General features: G+C 43.1%; 1 long non-coding RNA gene across 1 annotated transcript in view; it reads left to right on the top strand.

Annotated features, from left to right (window-relative positions):
• Positions 1 to 638: 638 nt before the first annotated feature.
• The window catches only part of LOC147757381 (uncharacterized), a 64,790-nt gene continuing 54,774 nt past the window's right edge, over positions 639 to 10,654 (top strand). The window contains exon 1 of the long non-coding RNA XR_015322529.1: positions 639 to 1,772. This is a non-coding gene — a long non-coding RNA (uncharacterized LOC147757381). The remainder of the gene's footprint in view (positions 1,773 to 10,654) is intronic.

The raw sequence follows: 10,654 nt of genomic DNA, 5'->3' as shown, positions 1-10,654 counted from the left end.
AATGATCTCTTAGCCCTATTCGTTGAGATTTTTCCGGTAACAAAGTTGTTCCGCATAAAGAAATCTTTAGTAAGTGCGCGTCTAAAGTTATGTAAACCAGCTTGTGGCAACGACAGCAAATGTATCCAATAAATGTTCCGTGTTTGATGTTCGATTTTGGTATTACCTGACTGGCATTCAACGTAAAATGTGCACACAGGGTTTTGGACCTAGGTAACTTTGGATCTTCTTTATCAGTACAAACATGATACTATTGGGCCATCGTCGGGACTGTGATAAGGCGTGCCTCTCGAATAGTAAAGCAATCTCAAATCACAATACCCATCATATGGTTCATTTTCTTGTAGATAACCTATTATTAATTATGTATATTGCTTTCGTTTCCCGGTAGACATTGGTAACTATCTGTCTGGTAATATAATACTTATTTAATTATCCAAAAACATTAAAGTTTTATTTAACCGTAGAGTCTTTTATTTTTTTCAAGTATGACAAAAATAAAGTTAGCAAATCATAGAAAGTTAGCAGAACCTCTTATGATATATAGATAAAAATCGTACTTGTGAAAGCGTGTTTTTTTGTCCCTGTTTTATATCCGAGAGCGAAAGGGTGAAACACTCAATCACACTTCATAGGAATCATCCCATTTATCATAAAATAGGGGCCGTCACCATATGCAAGAAATGAGATAGATACAACGGCCTTTTTAGCAGACGAATTCAACAAACCATTGGCGAACGAATCATACATCAACAAAACCGACAGGAACGGCAAATTGCGATGTATAGATAAATATTCGTTGTTTTATTTGATCTCCGGAGCCGATCCTGAAGTCTATTCACTTTTCTCGATCGACCCCGATCGAAAGAGATAACAAATTGCAACGGGATCGATTGAAGCCGAACTACCATTTCCTGTCGACACTACATGATAGATACAATCGGTTCGATAGGACCAATATGAAATTGGTCGTGGCAAACAACAGACGACGCTGACGGTTGTAAGACAGCGGCAGCTACAGCAACTGTTACTACATTCTCTCGCTTTCCCTCTGGTGTTATCGTTATGGAGAGAGCAAGTGTACGAAAACGGAACGCAACTACAAGTTCGGATGGGGACATGCTTACATTGCCTGCCCCGCCGTCCCTAAGTCGCGCTTAAATGGCCGCTTTCCGTTTCCAGTTGCCCGAAGGGAAAGCAAAGTCACCCGAAAGCCATGCTTATGTGCTCTTCGTAGGCCTTCTTCTCTATTGCAGTTAAGAGATGTTAAAGATGAAGCTCACGGAGTGCGTTCCTACAGTCGTTCCATGTCACTTTCGCTGCAACCCGCAACTCTGGACCTCCTATTCATTCATTCAATATATCGCCTGCAGGTTGTTGCCGGCTGGCGTCCGCCGCGGACTTCTCTGCCTGGAACTTTGGAAAAATATTACGGCGCGCGAAGCTTCTTGGCGCTGCTTTGACCCTGGTTGGCTAACAGTTACACTGGCTACAATGCCTTGCCTGGCTGGCGATCGAAGTCGAACATACGACGGGAAAACGACGGTGTTCTGGGATGGAAGAGAACAATGGAACTAATGGGACGCTAGCCCGGAACTAGTGCATCGCTGGTTTCTGCGATGCACATCTACGACGGAGCGAGAGAAAGACCGGCCAAATGAGTAACACAGGTAACCACGAACGCACCCATCCACATATGATACAGCGTTAAAAGTGAAATGTCACGGCACCGCATTTGACCAGCTTCGCTCAGTCAAAATAGTCATCATCAGGTAATACCACGAATTCTGTTGTTTTACTTGTAACCCTTTCGTAGGTAAGGGTTTACATTGAGGGAAACAAAGGGCAAGTAATTCTTTCTATGTATGAAGGTGATGTACTGCATTGGGATATCGTCTGGCCGCACAGTAGCTGTTAAATTGACCATAAGGATCGGCTAAAATCAGATACCGAAATATAATGATAATATTTATTGTTATACACTCTAAGTGTAGGGTATATATAGATAAAACCCTCGAGGAAAATTCCTGTTAATACGCATTTTTCACAATGTGCATTCTACGCTAGTTGATGCTCATATATTTGATTTCTTTTTCCATTGATTTGAACCAAAATAACTAGGTGAGCCCCCCATTGAACGCGGTAATTGCCTCGCACGCGTGGGGACTTGCATTCCCTAAATCTGACCTGACCTGTATAGTCAGAGGTTCAACCAACTTTCACTACTAAATCAGTCTGTCCCTTAGCCTATTATATTTTATAGATAGATCTTCCAAATTTTACAGTACTGCTATAAGTATTACTTCAGACCGCTGGATCCTAGTAGGAAATGAAATATGTTTACGTCCAACTTTAAGCCTACATCATAACTTTGTTGAATCTGTTATTCACTGGCCTCTCGCAGTTCAGTCTGCCAAATGTGCTCGATATAACGATCATTAACAAGCAAAGAAAATGACGTTCCTCTTTAACCACCGTGTTATTTTACTTATTAGCTACTTCTGGTAGCTACCACATATAAAAACACAGTATCTATATATCTGGCTATCTCTTTTTCTAATGACACATTCAACATTGGGGGAACGTCGCGCGCATTGAGAACTTTTATATTGGTCGATGGAGACCACTCGTATGCAACGAGACGGCTTTAGTTGGAGAGCCGCTGTCTCCCGACCCACTTTTCGGTGTGTTCTGGGCCATTCAGACGCCCTAGCTAGACCTAGTGCACTTAACCTATTCCCGAGGGCCCCATGACTTCTAATGCTATTCAGGCACGATACGGAACCCGCTCCATCTCCTCGGCCTAGCCTCGTACCAACGGCAGTTTCTATAATCGTAGTGGTAGTTGTAGTAGAAGTCACTGCATGAATTTATTTGACGTAAGGTCTGCGGCCAGCCCAACCTATCGCTTGGCATCCAAAGGTAGTCATAGCTCTGCTTTTCTCAGTCTCCAATCAGGCGCTGCACCAGTTGAACGTAATGTTGGGCTAGATCTTGTAGGCTAAGAGCAGTTAGCGCTGGCGGTCGTGGCAGCAGTCGGTGTAACGGTGCATAAAGTAAATGCACAACTATTGTGAGCTTGTAACTAAGCTTTTCATGCTATTCACATTGAGGCAAAGATACGGGTTTAAATTGAGACATACATGCGTATCATTTGCTTACTTAGTCAAGCAAGGTAGAAAAAAAATACCAAGGAATATGCTGATGGCCATATGTGCCTTTGAAGGAGCGCACTAATAGGACATCGGTTGAATGCCAACAGCACGCAGGGTCAATGTGAGGAAAAAAATATGGTCCAACCATCGACGACTATCGAGTAGCTACTGCTATCTGCTCGAGAACATTTGGACAATATCATCACCAGAAACTGTTACAATCATTTAACATAGAGGCGTTATTGTTTTGCTAGGCCTTATATTATTGACTATTATATCACTCCATACTGTGTAAATTTGAACCACTCCAATTCAGTAATTATGCGGTTCGTTCGGTCAATAAACTCTAATGTAGTTTTTCGACTTGCGCAGAAGGCTCCAAAACCGTTTGTTCAGACTGAAACCTTGCTTTGACGTTAAAAAAATCAGAATATAAACGAGAGATTTTAGTGTAAAGAATGTCCAAGCTCGGACAACAAACACAGCAGCGGTATTATTATTCAAAGCGCTACGGTATCAAACATCCAATATACTGGTGAATATCGTGTATAACTGAGCATTTGCCGCAGTGCAAAGGCACACTTCTAGCGATATCGTACCTGAGATCTATTGTCTAGAATAGATGTCTTCAAAGGCACTTCAACTCGAGCTATCAATTTCAGACAATTGTACGCGAAATACGCGTTGAACCTATTGAAAGCGCTTCGCAAGTCATAAGCCTGTCTGATTGACAACTGCACAAAGAAACGAGCAACGTAAATTTTGACACTGTAAGAACTGGGTCACAATAGGACAATATCCAGTTGGACAAAATTGGATAGGTACGTATGAAGTCTACGCAGCCACTAGGCCGAGTCACATTTTAAAAAATTGTCAAGTACTCCAGACATACAAATATCAATTAAAAAAGGCGTGCATATAAAGAGGACTCTACGAACATTTAGATACTGGTGTGCGGCGATAACACATAAAGCGCCAGATGTAGTTAGCGTTTTTCAACTTACACAGAATAAGTGTTCAAGAAAAAAGAAAAAAAAAAAACTAAAAAGACCTAATTGTTGTTACACAAATTTGGCCAATCTCAATATTTTTTAAACAAAAATATCTGCCCCATCTATGGATGTGTCAACTTTATCAGGTATACTCTAGGCTTTATTCCGTTGTTACTTATCATCATGATTGTGAAGTTCGATATGACTATAGTTGTCAACGGCTGACAGAGCCTAAAAGAATGCCACTCAAGTAATGAGTTTTCCTTTAAACGGTGGTAGCTCCTCTCGCCTTCTGTATCTCCATATACTCAGTATCTCAACGAGAAAAGCTAGATCTTCTTTGTTCAGAATTTCGATGTTTTAGCATAATACCCAGTAGAAGAGACCTAGGGCAAAAAGTTGCCTTCTTTTAGAAGTGACCCGAATGGGCCCTTAGTACGCTGATCTTTGTCCAAAACTAGCTGGTATTTTATATAATAATCGCCTATTGCGAACCTCAAAACTCAACGAAAACAATAACCATAGATCATCTTAGTATTTTAAAGTATTCCGCTATCAGGCTTCGCAGTCCAGTTTATACTGGTAGTACGTATTATACAAGCATTCGCCAAGTCACAGTACTATTTTTTGTCGTAGTTAGGTTTCAAAAAGAAACAACAAATAAGATTTTCAAATAAGTCGTATATATAAGCGTGATTTGTTACGATCACTTATGCTGAGAGGCTGATTACGAACTCTGTACGTAAAAAGTATGCTGCCCTTGAAAATTATATTCAGTCCCCAGTTATATACGAAAATCCCTCCTGATATCTCGCTTCACATCCAACATGTATATATTACCGAGAGCACCGTCAAAGTCAGTGCTTCGCTAATTAAAGAGCTCATGCTTATTTAAATAGCAAGATTATATAAGCGGCATGAAATTTAATCGACCAAATCTTTAGTGAACTAACGGGCAAAGTATGGAAACGCTATTGGCTTGTGAAATTTCGGTTCACGTGTTGCGGGATAGGATTTGCAGAGCAGTATTAGCCATACCGTCGACTTAGGGCATAACCTATAGCCTAAATACCCGACAACCTTTGCCTTAATGTCCATTAGCCCCGATATCACTCACGTTTATCCTAATGACATGCCAAGCGGTCGTAAATTTGCGCTTGCTCACTCTGACGCCGAAGCAGAAAAGATTCGGTATAGCAGAACGGGCCGGTGGCTGCTAGTTTCAATGGTTGTTCGGCCGAGTCGCTGAGATAAATTATTTCCCGATCGGTCTGGCGTAATGCCAGGCTGAAGTCGATAGCTTAGGTAGTTAGCTGACGACAGACTTTTTTTTCTTTTACAACTTGTGAGTCTATTGTACAGCAGAAGAGCTATACCAAAAGAGAAACTAACTGTACCTTCAATAAATAGTACATAGCAATCATATCACAACAAAGACACGGACTTTATTATACAACCTGTGTTTAATCTGCCAGCCTCAAGGACGCAGGGCAGTAAAAGCAAAAACGTAGATACTCATTTTGTTCTCAATTCGTGTTTAGAGAATCAAATCATATTACCACTATATTTACGGATATGACCTGATCGAAAAGATCGCTATTATTTTGCAAACCACCCTCAGGGGATTATTTAAGCTGACCTACTTGTCACTTCTTTGGAATGATTACATTGTCAAAAAAATCATCTATGTTGTAAAAGCGAACCCCTTCTTTGATTGCAGTTAATTGCAATGTTTGTGTGGTATCAGATCCCCGCAATCTCTCGTTTGTCATACATATCCATGAAATCCCATTTCTATCTATTAATATTATCTCTTTTGTATAATACGTTGAGATCGAAAAAAAAAAAATCAAAAAGCTAACTTTCTGTGTCCTATTTAACGAATGGTGACAAAATGATTTCTGGGCTTTTTTCATTTAGCTAACACAGAACCACCGTCGCGAGAGATAAACTCCTTCTATGAATAGCTTTGATGCTTTTTAGGTAGCGTTTAGGATAGGAACAATCTCCAATTTTCCTATCCTAAAACAGCTAACACCACTACAGACGCAAACGCCAATCTAACGTGATGTCTTAACTACTCCACGCTCCGTTTCATGGCTCTTCGGCAATTCTCATTATTGTTGAATCTCGTTTGTTGACAACACATCAAGATTCAAGTATTGGCGGACTTCGGGATCCTCTGAAAGTCAGAGAAATCTAGTCTTAAGTTTTACCTCGGCCTTGTATGGGTAAAGGTCTATGCAGCAGGAGTTTGGTGTACGCAGTTCCGGTTCCCATTACTTTTACTATTTCCTCGTTCTTCGTATCCCCTACTTCTTCCTATTCGGAATAGATACAGAACCCACTGCTGCGGCGTCTGGTTCCATAATGGCTTTGCGGCCACTCACCTCCTAACCTGTCTTGTTCCATTTCTTGAGCAGAGTTGTGCTTAGGTCCCAACGTGACCAATCACCTTGCTCCTCATCCTATTCCACGATTTTAGGGGCAGCTGGCAGATCCTGCTCGTCTCGATCGTCGTGAGGCATCTTGGCAGGGTGACGGTCAATTTTCCCCTTCAGCTTTTGGGGGGTAAGACAGATTTCCGTAGAGCCCCGTTTCAGCTTGTGAAACGCTCTATGGCTACTTTTACTGCTGTGTCGTTTACATTGGGCCTAGAAGTTTCATCGTCACAGTCACACCAGCTGTGTTACCATCGCTAGGACCGCGTCCGTCGACCAACGTGTGTATGGGATTCGCCAAATCGATCTAATGGACTCTCTGTTCCGTTCTTTCCCTTTTCTTTCATGTTCAGCGTAACATCGATGAGAATGGCGAGTGCCTCTGCTAAAGTGCACACCTGTGCGCCCACAGAAGCGGCCTACCTGGATTACGAAGTCCATTGAAGTAATGGCAAGACCCCAGAGCCCTTCTGTCGCAAACAACGCTCTCCCCCGACTAACTTTGGCTACTCCCGGCCTGACGATGAGCGGAAAGGTAACGATGGGCGGCCTGGACATCCTCTATGGCAGCTCCGCTGAACGTCGATAGGTGCTGGTACAGACAGTACAAGGTATTAAACGACACGGATTTATAGTCGGTATATAACTACCTAACTCGAGTAGTTGGATACGATAATAAGAGAGAATCGCAGACTGTTGACGAGTGCATATATATATATAATAACATACAGGCGTACTGAGTGACACACAGACATTTACTGAACAAGGAAATACATATACAAATATTTTGTGGATAAGTGTCGTTGTATCGGCTTAGATACAAGTGGAACAAGGCAATGGGAGCTGGCGAGAGGTGAAGTAATTGTGACAGGTCAGATGGATCAGCAAGCAACATAAGGGCAGTGTTTAAGGCTAGAGAAGCACCGTATGCAAAAGATTCTTTCGTATAGACACAGTATATATATACATATATATGCGAATTGGTTTAGCTTTGTCGTTGGGTGGGAGAAGTGGGCGCCCCACAACCACTTGCTTTACGTTTATACAGCTATAAGTGCGTTTTTAATAATTGATATTATAATGTTGCCACGCATGTCCTTATCCCGCAAGTGTGCGTGATGAGGTAACACGGCCTGGCCTGAGTCTTTTGGACTGTCTTCAGGTGCATGTCAAACGACACTCCCTATTTTCGAACCGGGTTAGACGATGGCGCAACTAAGATGCTGTAAAGGGTGTCTTGCACGAGAACCGGCAACAACACCACATAATCAGGCCTCCGGTTGTCCTAGAGCGTATCGTGCTGTCAAGACTGTATACGTAATAATGATAGCCATTGGCATGCTCCTCCGCTTCCAACGACGGATTCGTAGACACTTTACTGACGGATTTTGAAGGGACGTGCCTTTTTAATTGTCTCACGCAACCTTACACACGTACTCTAGTACGTATCCGTATTTTGTTTAGCAAACAGCGTGTAATCAGTCGACGCACCATTTTTTTTTGGTGTATTCGGTAAGGCTGGCCGTGATCCTCTGACACCTATTCGACACAGTGTGCCTGCCTTGCGGATAGGCCTATGAATCCTCCGTCCTTCATGCAGCACTCGCATTACCGAGGACTGACTATCTGATGCACTATGATCGATGTACTGGAAGTGGCATTATTCAGAGGGGCCCATGGCTTGGCAAATCCGCAGTACGGCCTATGAGTTTCATAGCGGTGACACGCCTAAAGCCTGTTAATGATTTGCTTTGTCTTGATACCTTTACGTGCGGGAACTACATTCCGACATGTTTTTTCCCATAATAGCAACAACCAGTATTCCCCTTTGGATGAATGCATCTAAGAAAGTTGATGTATGGCTTTTGTGGCGTACGGCCTCAGACGCTGAAGTTCCCTCGGCATTCTCTTGGCGTAAGAATTCATTCCATCCACACTGATGGAGTTCGCCAAAGTAGTCTATTTTGTGGTTCCTCGGATGTTAGTCAGGAACGCATTGAGGCAGTGCTCGTTTCGCCGTTCCGCTTGCAGCGTCAAAAAAATCACAACTCGACTCTTGTTTTGAGGAGACGCTTCTAGAGCTTTTTTGAAGCCTTGCCATATAGTTGTGTCCCGCGCACGCGAGTCGAATCGCATCCAGGACGTCTTTTGCAATTACGGTCGCACTTCTAGTATTATTTGCTCGGTCGATTATCCGCGATCTTTTCCCAGATGCTGAAATGTCTCTACCCATTTCTTCGGGTTTCGTCGAACGCCATCCCTGGCGATGATGTCCAATCCAGGCATGCGACGAATCCTCCTGCCAACGTGTTTATGTCACCGACCATTCCGCCGCTGCTACCGAAGTAAAGTGGATTGACATAGCCTTGTAGCTGGCTTGCAGGAACGAGCGCTTCGCAGTTACTACGCCATATATATCTTACGTACTAGACCAGCCCAGATGCGATATATTCGCACCTCTTCTTTATACAGCAATACTAGTGGAAATCTTTAAGCCCTGATAGTGGGTGCTCTTATATATAATATATAACATCTTGGTGGCTTAAAAGCGATGACACAGATGCTAGAACTAAGCAGAAAGCTTAGAAAGAGAACTGAGAATAGAAGCATCTAGGTATTCAGGTGGATTCAAAGTACCAAATACTAGCACAAATCACACCTCTCATAACCTATTCCAACATATTTATTTCTTTAATGAATAATGTACTTTTAACAAAAAAAAAAAAAAAACGTAATAATATCTCTTGGTCTAAGAAGATGGTATTGTTATGGAATATTGGTAGAATCTCCTTTCGAATTATTTCAGATATATTATTGATTTCATTTCATTTTACCTGCTGAAAAATCCAAAGTAATTACCCAGTATATTTTCAGCCTTCCTCATATTTCGCGATCATATATGTTGTCATGCAAACCTATATCTTTCACCATGCTAGCTCTGTTCTCCCGCACGCATAAGGAAGAAACTACACAAAGCTACCCCTATCGTAAAGGGGGGTAACAATAATTATTCTAAAGGTAATGATGATAGTTCGTTTACTTTTGGTTCTCTCTCTCCCTTTCTCAAGCGTTTTCCTCCATACGATTCTTGTCAACCTAACGCTAGCTCGGCGCTTTGCTCTATTTCGGCTACTGCTCCTCGCATTCAATCGTTGCGCTTTTGCTGCGCCCGACGTAATCGAGTCTGAGCAGGCAATAAACGTCCTGCCAATACGGCTCTCGGTAGGCAAGTCTGTCCGTCTACCGACGCCGCCGTCGTCCTTTTTTTCCGTCGAGTTTTACTATAATATTGTACTTTGCCATCAGTGCCACCACTACAGACGAAAATGCGATAATCAATACAGAGGCAGTCAGTTGCCGCGGGCAGTAGCACTATATACATATGTGTACTGCAGTTGCATCAGCTGAGAGCAAGGGAGGTCAGGTTGAAGAACTGCTGAGTTGACTGCAGTATCGGCTGCGAACGCCGCTAGCTAGCTTGTACGAAGGGCCTTCTTGACGAAGCAAGCTTCACTGTCGGCTGTTAACATCGTGGCTAGCGCTTTTGTAGCGCATTTGTTTCGTTCATAGCAGGGCAGTCCTGCTTCACGCATAGTAGGATACTGCTTCGTCACCATACTCGTTCTGAGCACGGCAGGGGCAAAGGAACTGGAAGCTGTCCGGGGTGCCAAAACGGGGACGAGGGCGGTATGATATTATTTTATTTCCGACACAGAGAAAGAAAGAGGGGCTTTTTTTCTTTCTTTCTCGTTTATTCTCCTGCCAAACTTTTCGTCCTCGTAGGGGATGCGCCCTGCTCCGCGCCTTCGTGTCATTTCATACTTGTCGTCCCATTAATGTCGTACTTTTTGCTTGGTCCCCGCCGACTGGTTCTCTGTGAAACAGCAGGCGATGACGAGGAGAGAAGACGGGGTCTCCATTGCCTCAGCCAGTTCGGAATCCTAAAAGCTGGCTGCTCGCAGTTTGCAGCCAGGGTGGGCTATTCTCTTCGACAGGAAGACGCTTACGTCGTACCGTGAACAAAGACCTTGTCCTAGAAGCGGACATGGGGAGAGGCAGACGATAG

This window comes from Varroa destructor, unplaced genomic scaffold (genome assembly GCF_002443255.2).
Source record: "Varroa destructor unplaced genomic scaffold, Vdes_3.0 BEIS01000002.1, whole genome shotgun sequence".
Lineage (NCBI taxonomy): Eukaryota > Metazoa > Arthropoda > Arachnida > Mesostigmata > Varroidae > Varroa > Varroa destructor.
This window is presented reverse-complemented; position numbering and strand designations above follow the sequence as displayed.